Genomic DNA, 17,841 nt, shown 5'->3' on the forward strand with positions numbered 1-17,841 from the left:
GGATCCCACTGAAACCATCAGAACGAATAAACAAGTTCCACAAGGCTGCAAAGTACAAAATAGACAAACAAAAAAAAGAAACACAAAACCAAAAATTGGGTCGGGGGATCCCGTGCCAATGCACCCACACGGGACACCCAGACTGAGTTCCAGGTTCAGCTATTGAGGGCATCTGGGGAGTGAACCAGTGGGTGAAAGATCTCTCTCTCTCTCTCTCTCTTTCTCTCTCTCTCTCTCTGTCACTCTGCCTTTCGAATAAAAAAAAAAACTTAAAAAACACATTTCCATATACAAGCAATGAACAATACAAAAGTGAAGGAAATAATTAATACTTTAGAGGCCAGCATTGTGGCATGGTGATCTAAGCTGCTGGCTGCAACACCAGCATCCCAGTTAAAGACCTGGCTGCTCCACTTTCAAACCCGCTTCCTGCTAAGGCACCGGGGAAGGCAGTGGAGGATGGCGCCAGTGCCTGGGCCTCTGACATCCATGTGGGAGACCCAGATGTAGCTCTGGGCTCTTGGCTTCAGCCTGGACGGGCCATTGCAGCCATTTGGGGAGTGACCCAGCAAAACAGAGATTTCTCTCTTTTTCTCTCCCCCTCTCTCTCCATCCCTCCCTCTGTCACTCTACTTTTCAAATAAATAAATCTTCAAAAAAAAAAAAAAAGAAATGATAACAGCACCAAAAGAAGAGTTTGGAATAAGATTAACAAAAAAAAATATAAACCTCACACTCTCAAAACTAAAAATTGCTGAAAGAAATAAATGGAAAGACTCCCATGTTCACAAATATAAAGACGACAGTGATCCCACACTCCCATAGTAGCGACGTGTACCCTGTGCGGAATCCCTAGCGAAATCCCAGCCAGATGCTTTACATACATCGACAACCAGAACTTAAAGCTCAAATGGCAAGTCAAGGGCTCAGAGCAGTCAAAACAATCTTGAAAAAGAAAAAACTTGAAGATTCACACTTCTCAATTTCAAAACTTGCTGCAAAACCACAGTTATCAAGACAGTATGGCACTAGGACGAGGCTCAAGTTACAACCCAGTGGAACAGGATTCAGCAGAGCCCAGAGAGACCAGCGTCATGGCACAGAGGGTTAGGCCGCCACCTGCAGTGCTGGCATCCCTCATGGGCACCGGTTTGAGTCCCAGCTGCTCCACTTCCAATCTAGCTCCCTGCTATGGCCTGGGAAAGCAGGAGAAGATGGCCCAAGTGCTTGGGCCCCTGCACCCGCGTGGGAGACCTGGAAGAAGCTCCTGGCTCCTGGCTTAGGATCAAGCCAACTCTGGCTGGTGTGGCCACTTGGAGAGTAATCAGTGGATGGAAGATCACTCTCCCCACCCTCCCCTCTCTCCCCCTGCCTCTATCCCTGACTCTCTCTTGGTAATTCTGCCTCTCAAAGTAGATAAATAAATATTAAGAGTCAGAGAGAGAGAGTCCAGAAACAAAGCCTCACACAGACAGTGAACGGCCAACAAGGGTGCCGAGGCAATACGATGCAGAAGGAAGCACCTCTCCACCCATGCGTGGGAGCCACTGGCTGTCCACCTGCGGCAGAAGGAGGCCAGTCCATGCCCTGCGCAGAGATGCCCCCCCTGCCCCGCCCAGGGCAGCTCATACCCCACAAGGCAAGGCAAGAACAAAAGAAAAACTCCAAAGAAAATACAGGCGTAAATTCCTGACCCCAGATCACAATGATTTTTTAGATACGACACCAGGGCACAAAGGAAGCAAACGTGGAGACTGCACTTCACCAGAATTAAGAGCGTTTTTATTCCAAAAGACGCCACCCACAAAGATGGCGCACTGACATCCTGGACCAGAGCGCCCCCTAGCTGTGAGGGGCACGCCGTGTGTGTGTGTGTGTGTGTGTGTGTGTGTGTGTGTGTGTGTCTGTGTGTCTGTGTGTATATCTGTGTGTCTGTGTATGTGTGTGTCTGTGTGTGTATCTGTGTGTCTGTGTGTGTCTGAGTGTGTATCTATGTGTGTGTGTGTGTGTGTGTGTGTGTATGAATGCCTTTTTCTCTCCTGTTCAAGAAAAAAAAGCACAGGCTTACCTGGTTTCAAGGCCTGGCTCTGCCTCTCATTGCTGGGTGAGTGAGTGCGCCTCTCCAAGCCCTCAGGACCTGCTCTGCACAGAAGAGCTGGCGACAGTCACACCTGGGGCCGGCGCTGCGGTGCAGCAGTTAGGACGCCGCCCAGGACGCCGGCATCCCGGCCGCTCCACTTCCCATCCAGCCCCCTGCCAACGCGCCTGAGAAAGCAGCTGAGGATGGCCCAAGGGCCTGCCCCTGCCGCACATTTGGGAGACCCAGCTGGAGCTCCTGGCTTCTGCTTGGCCCAGCCCTGGCTGTGCGGCCATTTGGGGAGTGGACCAGCAGATGGGAGACAGTCCAAGTGATTGGGCCCCTGCACCCACGTGGGAAACCCAAAAGTAGCTCCTGGCTCCTGAGTTCGTTTAGGTCCAGCTCCAGCCATTGCAGCCATTTGGGGAGTGAACCAATGGATGGAAGACCTCTCTCTCTCTCTTTCCCTCTCTGTATATGTGTGTGTGTGTGTGTCCCTGCCTTGTTTTCTCTGTAACTCTGCCTTTCAAATAAATTAACAAATCTTTTAAAAAAAATTATTAGGCCGGCGCCGCGGCTCACTAGGCTAATCCTCCGCCTTGCGGCGCTGGCACACCAGGTTCTAGTCCCGTTCGGGGCGCCGGATTCTGTCCCGGTTGCCCCTCTTCCAGGCCAGCTCTCTGCTGTGGCCCGGGAGTGCAGTGGAGGATGGCCCAAGTGCTTGGGCCCTGCACCCCATGGGAGACCAGGAGAAGCACCTGGCTCCTGCCTTCGGATCAGCGCAGTGCACCGGCCGCAGCGCACCTGCCACGGCGGCCATTGGAGGGTGAACCAACGGCAAAGGAAGACCTTTCTCGCTGTCTCTCTCTCACTGTCCACTCTGCCTGTCAAAAAATAAAAATAAAAAATAAAAAAATTATTGTCATTGTACATCGTGTGCACAGCTGTGGGGGAGCGAGTGAGAGAACGGGGGCACAGGACTCCCCCCTGCACCCGGTTTCTGCTGATGCATTTGTGTGATGGACGCCAAGGTGGGCTGTGGCAGGGACCACCAGAGAGCATCCAACAAAGTGTGCAGAGGACCAGCAATCTTCTCCGGCTGGGAGAAACCAGGGAAGGCTCCCTGAGAGAGGCAGCGTGTGAGAAGGGTTCCACCAACAAGGATTTCCACAAGCAGGGATGGGCAGGGATGGTGACCCTGTGCCGGGAGCCAGGGAGACAAAGACTCACCTGCCACAAAGCCCTGGGCAGCCACTGGGTCAGTGCACACTTGCTGGCTTCTTCCACAAAGGTTAGCTGAGCACCTACTATGCCCCAGGCAGCCAGATGGCTGCACCAGGCAAGGCAGGAATTACACAAAATACAGTGACAGGGACCACCCGCATCCGGGACACAGCGCCACCCACATCCGGGACACAGCGCCACCCACATCCACATGCTCACAGAGCAGACCGGGAAATGGAGGCCCCCTGAGAGGTAGAGGGGCTGCCCAAGGCCACACAGCATGTTCTCAACTTTCGAAAATAGCCTCTCTCAGCTCCACCCTCCTGCCTGTCTGTCCCCCCCCATCACAAGGGGGACACAGGTGCCGTGCACGCTGGGGGCCCCACAGAGCGAGACTCCTGTGTGGCTGCACATACACGCCTGGGTGACCCCTCCCTGCCACCCCATCCCTGGGTGGTCAGACGAGGCACAGAGACAGTTAGCTGCTCTCCTAAGGTCACACAGCGCACTAGGAGGCAAACCTAGATGATCTGGTCGCCTCGCAGCCCAGGGCCCAGCCCCAAAGCAGGGGCCCCACAGCAAGACTCACAGCCCATGCAGCAATGTCTCCTGATAACCGCGGCCCAACCAGGGGCGGAGACAGTGGCCGTGCTGTGTGGACTCTGTCTGGAATGTGGGGAGGGTGGAGCAGGGAGAGGGCGGGGTAGGGCCCCACCCATGGGCACAGAGCCCCTACCCCCCGCAGGCACCTCCACAGCCAGGCAGGAGTGAGGGGGTTGCTGGGGCTGCCCACGGGCCAGGCCCCGAAGCTTCCTTCGCTGCAATGGAGACGCCCAGTATTGCCCAGGTGGCAGCAGAGCCCAGCCCTCGGGCCTCGCCTGCCACGTGGGGCCTCTTGCTCACCTGCTCTGCGGTTGCTCAGCTCCCCCCAACCCCGCCCCGCCAGTGTCAGCAGGACCCTGACACAGGGAGGAAGGCCAGAGAGAGACGCAGAGAAGCCGAGTCAGGAGCCTGGGCCACCGTCCAGGGCAGCAGAGGCCCCCCCGAGGCCCAGGCTACCACCAGCCCCCTCCTGTCGTCCCAATTGCACTCCCAGGAAGACCTCGCGTGGGAGGCTCAGCAGGGCAGAGCGGCTGGCCCAAGGCCACTCGGGGCCATGGGGACAGGGTGCAGCAGACCCAGGCTTCCGGCGCCCAGCCTCTGAGCGGAGAATGTGATGCCATCGCCTCCAACAGGGCTGGGTCCCCAGTTGCCATCCTGCGCTCTTCGCCACAGCCCTGCTTCTCAGCAGGGCAGGGGTCTGCAGAGTCGCTGCTCAGGGGAGGATTTCTCAACTCCCTGGTTTGGGAAGGTAGATAGGGAATGAGAAAGAGGACGTTGCCATAGCTACCTGGGACTTAGCACCTTCTCTGTGTCACCCTTATTACTCCATTTTATGGTTGCTGGCTCTCAGCCCCACCCCCACTGAGGCCCTCCCTCCAGGCCACTGCCCCCTGGGCGGTCAGGAAAGGCCCAAGGCCAGCTCAGCCCCCTCCCCAGAACCCAGCCACAGGCTGCTCCAGTGCCCTGGGGATGGAGGGGGCTGTGCTGACAGGGTGGGGAGACCCACACTCCCACTCACCCCCTCCCGTCTGCTGCCCACGGTCCTGGAGCCCACTGTGGCCACCCTGAGAGCACGGGGGGGCAGGCGGCTGCCCCAGTACACAAACAGGCAGCTTGGACACCAACCCAGACCTGAGTGACAGCGAGGCCAGCCCCTCTCCACTGCACCTGGGGGCATGGAGTGAGGGGTGTGGCTTGCCTAGGCCACTGCTGGCCCCCAGCCCTGGCACAGAGGCCCAGGGGAGACCCAAGAGGCATGGACTCCTCAGTTCAGGTCTGGGAGGCCAGGAAGAGACATCTAAACTATGGTGGGCTTCCCGGAGGAGAAGACATTGGGCAGTTTGTGGAAAGAGGGTGGGGGCGTGGTCCAGGCAGACGGGCCTGCAGGCGGGCTGTTTAGAGAAAGGCAAGGAAGCCTCTAAGGGAGCTGGAGTCCCGTGGCCTCAGGGTCATCAGCAGCTAAGCAGGGGAAAGGCAAACGCAGGGCGTGGGGGCTCCACCTCCCCATACTCCCTCCTCCCAGGCCCTGTCCAGGGCCCAGGTCACTGAGAAGGTGGCTGCTGGGAGCAGCCGGGGCCAGGGAGGCGGCAGCACTGGGCAGCCGCACTGTCTGCTCTCGCCCGGCCCGGCACACCCAGCCCCGGCCGGGTTCACTGCGCGGCACCCTCTCGGTGGGCTGGGCAGGGCGGCCCGCATGGCCAGGAGGCTCCAGCTCCAACAGAGGAGAGGCCGCCCCAGGTGGGGGGGGCCACCCTGGCATGCGGGTGTGGGCGGAGGGCCGGGCTGAAGGTAAGGCTCTCCTCTGTGCCCCTCGCTCCCTCTCCTCTCACGTTTGTAAAGGTGCAGGCGTTCAGCCTAGTGGTCGGATGCCAGCTAAGATGCCAGCATTGCACACTGCTGGGTCTTTGCCTGGCTCCTGCCTCCCGCCCCCCGATCATGCAAACCCTGGCGGGCAGCAGGTGACGGCTCAGATGACCTGGCCCCTGCTCTTACGGGCATTCTGGGAGTGAACCCGTGGAGGAGCCATCTCTCCCTGTCTATCTCTACCTCTCGGCCACTCCAATTTCTAAAAACTTAAAAATTAAGAGAAGATTCTCTGGGGACCAAGACAGACAGACAGCGCTGGGCTGAGGAGTCAGAGGAGGAGATGCTGGCCCCGAGGGACCCACAGCCCCGGGCAGGGCTCAGGGCTCAGGGCTCAGGACTCAGGGAGGAGGGGCCACAGAAAACCTTGTGCAGAATCACCGGCCATGCCTCGCGTGCCCGGGGGCCCTCGGCAGGCCCAGCCTCGGGTCTGAGACACCAAGCTCTGCTCTCTCCCCGAGCTCCACAGGCTGACAGCTGATGGGCCTGGGGGTGCAGCTGCCAGGCGGCCCCTGCCCACGGCGCCGGCTGTTCCCTGCCAGCAGCTCGGGCTGCTTCCCGGCTCTGGGAACACACAGTGCCCCCTCCTGCCCGCCCACACCCAGGCAGCCTCTCCCTCCGGGGACACTGGTACGCAGGAGTGCCGAAGGGCCAGACTTAAAGCCCACCCCACCCCCAGCCAAAGCCCACAGAGGGCCTCCCCCACCACACTGTGGGACAACCCTTTATCCATAAAACAGGTCTCTCTAGCCAATCCGAGGGACAGTGGCCAGCAAGACGGTCACGACCCTGTCCCCTCCTCCCTGTACCTCCATGCCTCTGCAATGCCCCCCACGAGCCCCAGCACCTCCCTCAGGGCAGACCCCGCCAGGCTCAGAGTGGCACCTGCTGTTCTGGGCTCCGGAGCTCCCACCACCCCAGGGACTGAGGGCTGCACAGACTGTGTTCAAAAGCAGGCTCTGGGGGCCAGCGCTGAGGCTCACTAGGCTAATCCTCCGCCTGCGGCGCCGGCACACCGGGTTCTAGTCCCAGTTGGGGCGCCGGATTCTGTCCCAGATGCCCCTCTTCCAGGCCAGCTCTCTGCTGTGGCCAGGGAGTGCAGTGGAGGATGGCCCAAGTGCTTGGGCCCTGCACCCCATGGGAACCAGGAGAAGCACCTGGCTCCTGCCTTCAGATTAGCATGGTGCGCTGGCCGCAACGCGCCAGCCATGGCGGCCATTGGAGGGTGACCCAACGGCAAAAAGGAAGACCTTTCTCTCTGTCTCTCTCACTATCCACTCTGCCTGTCAAAAAAAAAAAAAAAAAAAAAAAAAAAAAAAGCAGGCTCTGGGGACAGGCATCTGGCCTAGCAGTTAAGGTGCCAAGCAGGTTGCCCACAAGCCACATCGGAGTAGCTGGCTCCTGACCCCAGCTTCCTGCTAAGGCACAGCCTGGGAGGCAGACGCGACAGCCCAGGTGGCTGGGTCTCCGCCATCCGTGTGAGGGACCTGGTTCCTGGCTCCTGGGTTCTGCCCCAGGACCGCTGCTGGCATTTAGGGAGTGAACCAGTACACGGGAGCTTACTCTCTGCCTCTCAAATTAAATAAAGAAAAAAATTTAAAAACTAGCTCCAGCCCTTCCTCCACCTGTCTGTGACACTGACCCCTGCTCTATGAAACAGGATGAACACAAAGAACCGTTCTGAGGGTGAAATGGATCATGCTCGTGGGTTCAGAACAGGGCCCAGACCCCAGCAAGGGTGCGCGAAGCGTTTGCTACCATCAAAGCCTCACCGCGGCCGCTATTTGCTGAAGACCTACTGTGTGCCGGGCCTGCGGCTGGGCAGCTTACCTGAACCCCCCCCCCCCGACAGCCCAGACCCCTCCTGCGGCTCCACCTCACCCCACATTTCATTCCAGAAGGGTCCGGAAGCTCCCGGTCCAGCCTCTCACTCTCCGCCCTCCTCTCCCTCTGTTCCCCCCTGCCTCAGAGCCTTTGCACAGGTTGTTCCCAACCCAGACGCTCCCCTCCCAGGAAGTGACGTGACTCCCGCCTCCCCGCTGTCCACGTGGGCTTCTGTGACATGACAGGTCTTCCCTGGCCCCCAGCCTAACTCCATGTCATCCCCACGACCCTGCCGGGGGGCTTATCTCCTCCTCATAGGCTTCCCCCTGCTGTCTTGTTCTCGTCTCTCCCAGGAGTCGTGAGCCTGATGAACGCAGGGGTTTGTGTCTGAGCGGCTACTGGCCGTATGTCCAGCCTTTAGAACACTGCTTGGCACACAGTATAGGGTCAGTAAACGCTGGAAGGATGACAGACGGACGGACCCACAGGAGAGATCGGCTCAGCCCCAGGGCCCCACAAGATGGAGAGGCAGCCGGCACCAGCCCCAGGTCTGCCTAGCCCACCGCCCACGGCCCACGCCCTGCCCACTGTGCTCTCCTGCACTTGCCTCTGACCACTGCTGACTCACACAGGGCAGGGGGCACTCTGAGACCATGCTAAGCCCCAAGTGGCGCCCAGCATGGGCCTGACCCAGACCTCAGGGCCGGGAATGTTGGTTGAGGGGGTTGGGGGCCGTCCATGGGCCAGGTTGGCCGGGCGTGTCTGGTCCCGCGTTTATGGGGCCGGCAGGCCTGAAACCGGCTCTGCCAGTGCAGCCAGGGTGGGGCGGCAGCAGGCTGGGGCTGGCTCCATCCGGGAGACTGGGGGTGCTCCCAGAAGCAGATCTGCAGACCGAGCAGGCAAGTGCCCAGCAAGTGGACGGCGGGGCCCACCTCCAGCCTGCCTGCTCCAGAGTGGCCTCTGGCCCGCACTGCAGTGTACAGGACCCCGCCCACCAGGACTGGTCCTGAACCCGGACTTCCTAGAGGCAGGGCTGAGGCCACGGGAGCTGAGCCCGGGCTGGGACAGAAACACTGACCTGTCTCCAGGTGCTGGGCTGCCCTGTGTGGACCCAGGTGCCCTGCCTGACTCAGTTTCCTCATGCAGAAAGGGACGCTGGTCCTGGATTCTGGGAGCCTCAAACCTGCAGTGCCGGGTTATCTGGTAGAGACCACTGGGCCACCCCCACCGGTGCACATGGCCAGAGCCCAGGCTCGCACACACGCCCTGATTCCCGCCAGTATGACGGCATGTGCCGGGCACCGGCGGCCCTTGATGCTCACTATCTCTATCTGGTAAGGACCATGACTGCACCCATTTCATAGCAAGGCAAACTGAGGCCCAAACACGTGGCAAGTTGGAGTCCAGGCCCCCTGACCTCACCCCAGGTCACACTGAGCAGCCACTGTCTCCCTAGGACAACAGGGAGATCTCAGGCACACTTCAGGGCTGTTGACTGGAACTGGGGTGGGGGGGAGTCCATAGGACCCCCTAGGCAGCAGAGGATGATTCAAGTACTTGGGCCCCTGCTACTCACATGGGGGACCTGGGTGGAGTTCCGGGCTCCTGGCTTCAGCCTGGCACTTGGGAAGGGAACCAGTGGATGGAAGATCTCTCTTCAATTCTGTCTTTCCAATACAAGGCAGGGACTAAGCAAATAAAAAGGTAACCAGTCAGTGACCGGCTGGGACACCTGGGGACCCTCGGTCAGAAGGGACAATGTCAAAGGCAGGGGCCCTTGGGCACTGCCGGAGGAATGAATGAGTGACCATGTGAATGGGCAGGGCACCCACCAAGTGCCTGGGACTGGCCAGGATGCCGGGCCTCCCACGACCCCCCAGCTGAGCCCAGCAGCCAGGGCAGCTGCAGCAGGCGCAGCCCCACTTTCGCTCCCCGGGGGGGAACTGAGAGAAGAGGAGGGGCTGGGTCTGCTCCCCCCTGCCCTAGGGCTCCCGGCTCCTGCTGTCCCACCACAAAGGGGCTTTGTCCTCCAAGCTGACAGCCCGGGCAGCCCGGAAACCACCCCTCCGCAGCCCCCCCAGGCCCCAGCACCCCGGCCAGCTGGGGCCACAGCTCCGGAGGCAGAGCCCAGCTTCCTGGCTCTAGAGGAGGGCTCTAGGGGGACTCCTGGCCTTGCAAAGCAGGAATACAAAGCGGATTCACCCCCAGGCCCCTCCGGCCCCAAGATGGTGGAACTTTCAACTCCCTGTGCCTGGAGGACAGAGCCCTGATACCAGGAGGGGGGCGGGGTCTCCACAGGGGCTCTGCATCCCGGGAGCAGGCTCACCCAGCAATGGGATGGCGAGGAGGGGGCCTGGAATGCACCCGTCAGGCCGCAACACGCCTCGGCCACTTCCTGCCAGGCGGCGGCTGCAAGGAAGGCGGGTGCGGGCAGGCGGGCAGGCGGGCAGGCGGGCGGGCGACAGGCAAAGGCCCCCACCCTTCATGCCGTAGCTGCCCCGTCCACGCCAGGCCTGGCCACTCACCTGGCCAGCAACCCCTTCTCTCCAAGGCCACAGGACTGTCTCACGGGCTATCCCCACCTGGGCCAGGCACTGCCCACGACGCTGGACCCATCAGTCTCTCCCAGGGCCTCCTCATTGCCCAAGGGCCCTGGGGACCCTCCCTGATGGCACAGCCAGCCCCCCAGGTCAGACCCCACAGCCCCTGTGAGGCCTCACCCCAGAGACCCCTCCCACCCTCCCAGGTGAGTCACTGATCCTCTGCCTCCAGGAAGGTCTCCCTGACCCACTCCCTCCAAGCCCCTAGACAGCGAGCCCAGGGTGCTGCCCTCTCCATACCTCAGCAGGAGGCCACCCTGAAGCTGTCCTGCTCCCATGGGCCCCAGCCCAAAGCTGGGTTCCAGGTGAGGCTGAAGGCACTGGCAGATCATCCGAGCCACCTTCTAACGACATGCGTGACCCCAGGCTCCCAGCAGGTGCACACATGGACACACATGTGCGCTCATACATCTCCAGGCCTTTGCACATGCCTTCCCTCTTCCTGGCATGCCTTCATCCTTCCTTTCTTCTCATGAGCTCCTGCTCAGCCTTTAAGACCCACAGGCCAGTATCACCTCCAGGAAGCCCTCCTGGCATTGTGCTGGGCTGTCATGGTTTACACAGAACCCAGCCCACGGCAGGGCAATGCCAGGGCTGTACCTGGCTCCCCCAGAGTATCAGCTGCTCCCAGAATGCACCCCTGGAGTCCCCAGCACCCATCAGAAGGCCCAGACATTACGAGTGGAACATCGAGAATCCAGCTGCCAATTCCCTGCCCAGAGAACCCCAAGGCGATGCCTGGGAGCAGTTCCCAGTGGCGGGCCATGTCCTGCTTTGCCCACGATGCCCACAGATCTAAGGGAGCGCCGAGTGGGTGGAGGGGGAGCTCTCTACAAATGGCCAACTGGTAACCAAACCCACATCGTTTCTAAAACTAGGGCACAGGAGAGAAATGGGAACAGCAGAATCGTCCCCAAATAGAATTGTGGCTCGTCTGGTTCCGGGGCCTTCGGGAACACCTGGCGGGGTGGGGGTGGGGCGGGCAAGGGGCCAGACCACCGCACTCGGGGATCAGCCCCTGCACCCTCCATCAGGGGTGGTCAAACCCCAGCGGTTACCCCCCAGCTACAGAGCGCACCCCCTACCTGTTCCCCCTCCAGGTCTCCATTACAGGGGCCTCTGCCTGTAGGCCGCCCCCTTCCCGACCTCGGCACCTCCCCTAGGCCTGGCACAGGACCTGGTCAAGTCTCCCCAAAAGAACAGACCAGACCAGGGAACCAGGGCTCCAAAGCCGAAGCCGTGGGCCCAGGGCACACAGCAGAGGCACCGAGTAGCCCAGGTGTGGGCTCAGGGTGCCCAGGAGGCCTGCGGGGCCAGGTCCAGCCTCCCCCCCAGGCCAGGCTCGGGGGCCTGCAGAACACAGGACACAGCCCCCACCTGCCCTCGGCAGCCCCCGCCCCACCCCCTCAGCGTGGCTGCTGGGCTCTGGGAGCCGCTGTGGGGGATGCGATGGACGCGTCTCCCCCTCAGGATCACAGATCCACGCTGAGACGGACGGACGGACGGTCCTCGAAGGGGACCTCGCTCCTCGCAGCTGGTGGCCGAGCACTGCCTCTGGGCCGGGCCTTGCGCTGAACGTTCTGTGCGGCCTCCACATGACCCCACCCAGGCGGGCACATCCAGAAAGGAAACTGAGGCTCAGCACGGGGAAACCATCTGCCCAAGACCCGGGCAAGGGAGCGGACGAGGGGGCCTCAACCCTGTCCAAAGCAAGAAAGCTGGGACCTCGGATGAGGCCCTTCCTGGGTTCTAAGCCTCAGGGAAGAGGGATGGACAGCCCCCCGTGGTGGGCACTATTTCCTGACTCTGAACCTCTGTCTTCTCATCTGGAGAATGGGGTTGTCATCCCCTCCTCCCCCAGTCGGCAGAAACTATAATAAAATAATAGCTAAGGGGCCGGTGCTGTGGCACAGTGGGCTAATGCACTGGCCTGAAGCGTCGGCATCCCATATGGGCACCGGGTTCGAGACCCGGCTGCTCCACTTCAGATCCAGCTCTCTGCTGTGGCCTGGGAAAGCAGTGGAGGATGGCCCAAGTTCCCAGATCGATGGGCCCCTAGGCCCAGAATTCCTGCACCCACGTGGGAGACCCAGAAGCAGCTCCTGGCTCCTGGCTTCGCATCATGCAGCTCTGGCTATTGCGGCTAATTGGGGAGTGAACCAGTGGATGGAAGACCTCTCTCTCTCTCTGTATCTCCTCTCTCTGTGTAACTCTGACTTTCAAATAAGTAAATCTTTAAAAAATAAATTAAAGTAAAATAAAATAATAGCTAACACTTATTGAGCACTAACTGTATGCTGGCACTGCAGAGCCTCAGAACAAGCCCATGACAGGGGCACCACCATCGGGTCCATTTCTCAGAGGGGGAAACCAAGGCAGAGGAGGACTCAGGCTGGAGGAGGCAGGCCAGGCCTGCAATGCCCAGGAAGCCCTGGTTCAAATCCAGGCATGGGAGGACCTCAGGCCAGCGCCCGTGCTTCTCGGAGCTTCCTTGGGTGGAGTGGGCGGGAGCGGCCCAGGCCAGGGCTGCTGGGAGCATGAGCCAGCCGCAGGCCTGGCACCCAGCAAGGCCCCGGCCACCTGCTGAAGGCAGCCCAGTGGGGCCCTGCTGGGACCTATGGGGAGGAGGGGGTGTCGCCGCTCTCCTCCAGCTCCGGAAAGGAAGCGGCCACGCTCTTGCCCAAGGGGCTCCTGCCTGGGGAGACTGCAGACAGAGGACGGGGTGGGGGCCTGGCTTGAGACCAATCCCCCCATTGGCACATGAAGGCCGTTAGGGCAGCCCCGGCTCCTCCAGGTGTAAACTGTAAAGTGCCAACCCGGGGAGGGACGACCACCACATGTGCCTTGGCAGCAAAAAGAATTTCAAGACTTCCTGTCCAAGGCAGAATGAGTCGAAGCCGGGGTTGGGGCGAGGCAAAGAAGGGGAAAATGGGGTGCAGAGGAGGAGGGCGGTGTGGATGCAGGGGGCAGAGGAGGAGGGTGGTGTGGGCGCAGGGGGCAGAGGAGGCGGGCGGTGTGGGCACAGGGGGCAGAGGAGGAGGGCGGTGTGGGCGCAGGGGGCAGAGGAGGAAGGCGGTGTGGGCGCAGGGGACAGAGGAGGAAGACGGTGTGGGCGCAGGGGGCAGAGGAGGAAGGAGGTGTGGGTGCAGGGGGCAGAGGAGGAGGGCAGTGTGGGCGCAGGGGGCAGAGGAGGAAGACGGTGTGGGCGCAGGGGGCAGAGGAGGAAGGCGGTGTGGACGCAGGGGGCAGAGGAGGAAGGCGGTGTGGACGCAGGGGGCAGAGGAGGAAGGCGGTGTGGACGCAGGGGGCAGAGGAGGAAGGCGGTGTGGGCGCAGGGGGCAGAGGAGGAGGGCGGTGTGGACGCAGGGGGCAGAGGAGGAAGGCGGTGTGGGCGCAGGGGGCAGAGGAGGAGGGCGGTGTGGACGCAGGGGGCAGAGGAGGAGGGCGGTGTGGACGCAGGGGGCAGAGGAGGAGGGCGGTGTGGACGCAGGGGGCAGAGGAAGAGGGCGGTATGGACGCAGGGGGCAGAGGAGGAAGGCGGTGTGGGCGCAGGGGGCAGAGGAGGCGGGCGGTGTGGGCGCAGGGGGCAGAGGAGGAGGGCGGTGTGGACGCATGGGAGGGCAGTGAGAGCCAGGGTGTCTGAGCCCTAGAAGAGTTTTGAGTGGAGGGCGCACTAGGCACCAGGCCCTGCAGCAGCAAAGGTGTGCAGACGCACTCCCCAGGGCATGCAGGGAGAGAACCAAGGGTTCACGGAGGCAACAGAGTGACCCAAGGGACAGGGCGATGTGAGAGATGACCACAAAGGGGCGGAGGGAGAGGGAGGCCCAGACTGACAGCACCTCCACCTGCTGTGGAGCCTGGGCCCCACCCGTCCGTACCCTCTCGGAGTCAACTGCCTGCCCCCAGACCCAAGGGCCTGCCCCCAGGCCAAGCAGGCCAGGACGCAAAGTGCCCGAGAATCCAGCCACGTTGACACGGGGTTCCAGGAAGCCGGGCTCGGGACACTGGATGCAGCTGGGGGCTCCCGATGGACCCAGCCACCAAGCTGCTCTGTCCCTGGTTAACCCTCCCCCGCTCCTTGCCCCAGAGAACAAGCTGGCCACAGACCAAGGCGCCAGCTCTCGCCCTGGGGATTCCCAGATCAATGGGCCCCTAGGCCCAGAATTCCTGTCTCATCAGGGGATTACCTGGCCCACCACAGGCTCTCATAAACACCCAGCACTCCCCAAGCACTGAGCACATCTCTCAAAGCTGGTACTGCCACTGTTGTCCCCGTTTCACAGATGGGGAGACTGAGGCTCAGAACAGTGTTTTTCCAGCAATCAAGGGGCCAGGCAGGATTTGAACACAGAACCATCAGGTTTCAAAGGTCTTGCTCCTCTCACTCCCTTTTCCTACCCTTCCCAGGACCCCAGCAGTCCAAGTGTCATGGGCTTCCATCAGCCAGAGCTCAAGCCCAGAGCCAAGGTCTGTGTCCCCAGCCCTGCACTGCCCTCCACCTGGGAAAGACATCACTCAAGGCTGGGCACACACCCGGCAGGAGTCACCCCCAAGCCAGAAGTCGGCCTCACATCTCACTCTGCCTCGCCTCAGCTGCTCTTCTGTGCAGTGGGAGTGAACCTCTGCCCATCGTCGGGGGAGGCCAGGCGACACAACCGTGACCCAGCTCGGGAGGACACCGTTTGAGGCTATGACCGTCACACAGGAGCCAAGGCCCTGTACAGGGACACAGCCACGGGAGAAGCCAGCCAGAGCCCCACGGCGCCCAGGCTTCCCGGCGCACCCTGACCGACAACCCCAGCACCCAGATTCTGCGGGCCCCACAGCCCAGCAGGTCCACTGCCTCCCACCCGCCACCCTGTCCCCGTGGGACCCACGGAAAAGCCCAGGAGACCGGGGCAGAGCAGGAGGGGCCGGACAACATTATCCGACTTCTCCCTTCTTGCGCCTCTTTCTCCTGGAGATTCGTGGAGGGCTTGGGGGAGGAAGGAAGAGGGGACCACGGTCAGGAGGCGAGGGGCAGGGAGACAGAGGTCTGGCTGCCCACCCTGGGACCCCGCCCCAAGTCCCCAGCCTGGACTGAGCCCCGAAACGCGCAGGCTGACCAGGGGTGGGGCACCCAGGCCAACACACAGAGGTCTGCGCTTCTCTCCCAGCCTCGGTGAGGTACACTGGCCTCTCTGGCCTCATTTCCCCCACCCGTGAGAAAAGAAGGTCAGAATGGATGAGGAACGCCAGCTCACGCACACACGCGGCACTTCCTCATGCTTGGCCCGCGGCAGACATTACTAATCTATCCCCGCATCCTGGCCCTGGAGGTCAAGGCTGGGCCTCACAGTGTTTCTCAACACAGGGCCCCAGGCCTGGGGTATTTGAGGCCCAGGCCATCCCCAGCCTGTGCGGGTCTGAGCCCTAGAGAGGGCAGAGAAGGAAGGAAACAGACACCATCTCTCCTGAGTGACTGGGGGAGTACAGGAGCAGTCTGCATCCTCACGAGGCGGGGTGCACAGGGCGACCTGCGGGGGCCACCCCACTGGAGATGGCACCCTGCACATGGGCCATCCCATCTCTACTCCATCTCCTTCCCCAGCCACACAGAGCCAGCCACCAGGCGACAGCCTGCGCTGCAGCCTCAAGCCACTGTCTCCTCGGCCTGGCCAGGGAGCCACCCGGCCAGTGACAGCTCCAGAGCGTCAGTCCCAGGTCCGGGAGCGGCTGCCCTGCTGAGCTCTCCCTACCCCTAGTGACGAAGCACCTGACGGGAGCAAAGCGCTTTATTTCTGTCCCCTTGGGCCACCCTGGGAACCATGAGTCACTGTCCCATTTCGCAGAGGAGGAAACTGAGGCCTCCGGAGGACGCACCCCGCCCCCGCAGAGCTCGGGGAAGCCAGGGCAGTTTCCCATGGAGACAGGGGCTGAGGCCATGGAGAGGAAGCAAAGGCAGCCCCGAGGGAGACAGAGGGGCAGGCAGGGGCCACCAAGAGGCAGCAGTGAGGCAGCCGTGGCGACAGGCCTGCGGGGACAGGGGCCGCCGGCAGTGCAAAGGCCCTGCACAGCCACTTGGCAGCTGGGAGAGACCGGGCCAGTGGCTCCTCCTCTCTGGGTGTTCGTATTTACAGCTGGAAAGTGGAACCAACCTCACTTACAGCAGGCTTTCAAGAAGCAGAGCAGGACAAGACCCCTGGCTCGCTCCCCACTGCAGCCTCCTGGTACCCAGAGATGGCACAGAGAGGGCGGAACGGGGCTCAGGGCCACCCAGCACACCAGTGCCCTTAGCTGCCAACATCCACTCCAGGGTCAACCCTGCCCAGATCAGCACCTTCAGACTCGTGGGCTCATCCACTTAAGACCCGGACGGCGGCGAGGCGGGCCCCACAGACACCTGCCAGCCTCCCTGAGGCATCACGGGGCAAGGCGCGCCCCCCTGAGAACCCCCAGGTGCCAGGCACTGGGCACACAGCCCTCCTCCACCCCTAACCCGGGAGATATTCATTGTTTGATTTTTCAATGAAACTAACTCTCAGAAAGTTGCAACCGGTAAGACAGACAGAGAGCACGGACAGTCGGAAGCTGAGCCAGGCCTGTGGGACCCACGAGCCTCTGCCGTACCTTTGGCCTCCACCTCTGGCTGACCCCTCGCTGCTCCCCACCTGGCTCTCAGCTTCCAGCCACCCTCATCACCAGTTCCCAAAGCCCTGGCCCTCACGACGGCGGCCTTCCTGCTGGCGAACTCCGACGCTGCCGTCGAAAGCCCAGCCACACCTGCCTCTTCCTCGCAAGACCCGAGTCGGTGCCGTAGGAGACCTACTTCCATCAGGTGCCCTGGTCAGTTCTGTACCGTCTGGCATGGGATGGCCAACCTCCACCTGAAGGCTCAGACCCACACGCCAGTCCTACAGGCCACACCTCCTGGTCTCACCTCTTACCTGCTCACCTCCTCTCTGTGCCCACAACAGCACACCCTCCCCCACCCCAGGGCCTTTGCACATGCACTTCAGCTGCCTGGCAAGCCCTTACCCTGGCTTCACGCCTGGCCAACTCCTACATGCTTTTCTCAAGACTCCTTTGTACGCCAGGCCTCTCTCTCCAGGCCTTATCACAATCTCCGATTATATATTAATTTATCTGGCAACTTGTTTGCAACTTGGTTCACCTTCCAGATTCAAGTTTCTGGAAGGCCAAGGACCTGGTCATAACTCCCCCACCAGGCTGGCCACGCCCACGGCCCCAAGGTCCCTGAGAAGTGTGTGAGCAGGAGGCGGGGTGGGGGGGCGCCCTCTTCCTTCTTTGTCGGGGAACCCCTGCTCCCTGCTCAGCTCAGGCACACCACCTCCTGGAAGCCTTCCAGTGCCTCCCACCACTCCCACTGTCAACCCCAACACAGTCCTGCTCAGCCTGGGTTCAGAGCTCCTAGTACACAGTAGGTGCTCAATACGGGGTGCCAGAACTTGCACTAGGCAGGTCTGGGGACACGCGGTCAGTGAGAACCAGGGAGATCCCCCAGGTCACAGTCAGGGAAGGAGCCCGAGCAGGAGCCAGGCTGAGCCCTGGGGAAAACTCGGGCTCCACGCAGGGCAGCGGGACAGGCAAGAGCGGGCTGGGGCCTCGCTTCCCGGGAGGATGGGCCCAAGCCCAGGAGCAGATAAGCCG

At 61.6% G+C, this 17,841-nt stretch overlaps 1 protein-coding gene across 5 annotated transcripts in view; it reads right to left on the reverse strand.

Annotated features, from left to right (window-relative positions):
* Positions 1-17,841, reverse strand: part of SRC (SRC proto-oncogene, non-receptor tyrosine kinase) — a 45,447-nt gene that overhangs the window by 25,705 nt on the left and 1,901 nt on the right. The window contains exon 2 of one of the 5 annotated variants that reach the window (XM_070051855.1): positions 9,168-9,279. The exons of the other annotated variants lie outside the window; for them this stretch is intronic. The gene's annotated coding sequence lies outside the window, so the exon portion shown is untranslated. The remainder of the gene's footprint in view (positions 1-9,167; positions 9,280-17,841) is intronic. 5 annotated transcript variants of the gene reach the window in all.

This window comes from Oryctolagus cuniculus, chromosome 11, assembly GCF_964237555.1.
Source record: "Oryctolagus cuniculus chromosome 11, mOryCun1.1, whole genome shotgun sequence".
NCBI classification, from domain to species: Eukaryota; Metazoa; Chordata; class Mammalia; order Lagomorpha; family Leporidae; genus Oryctolagus; species Oryctolagus cuniculus.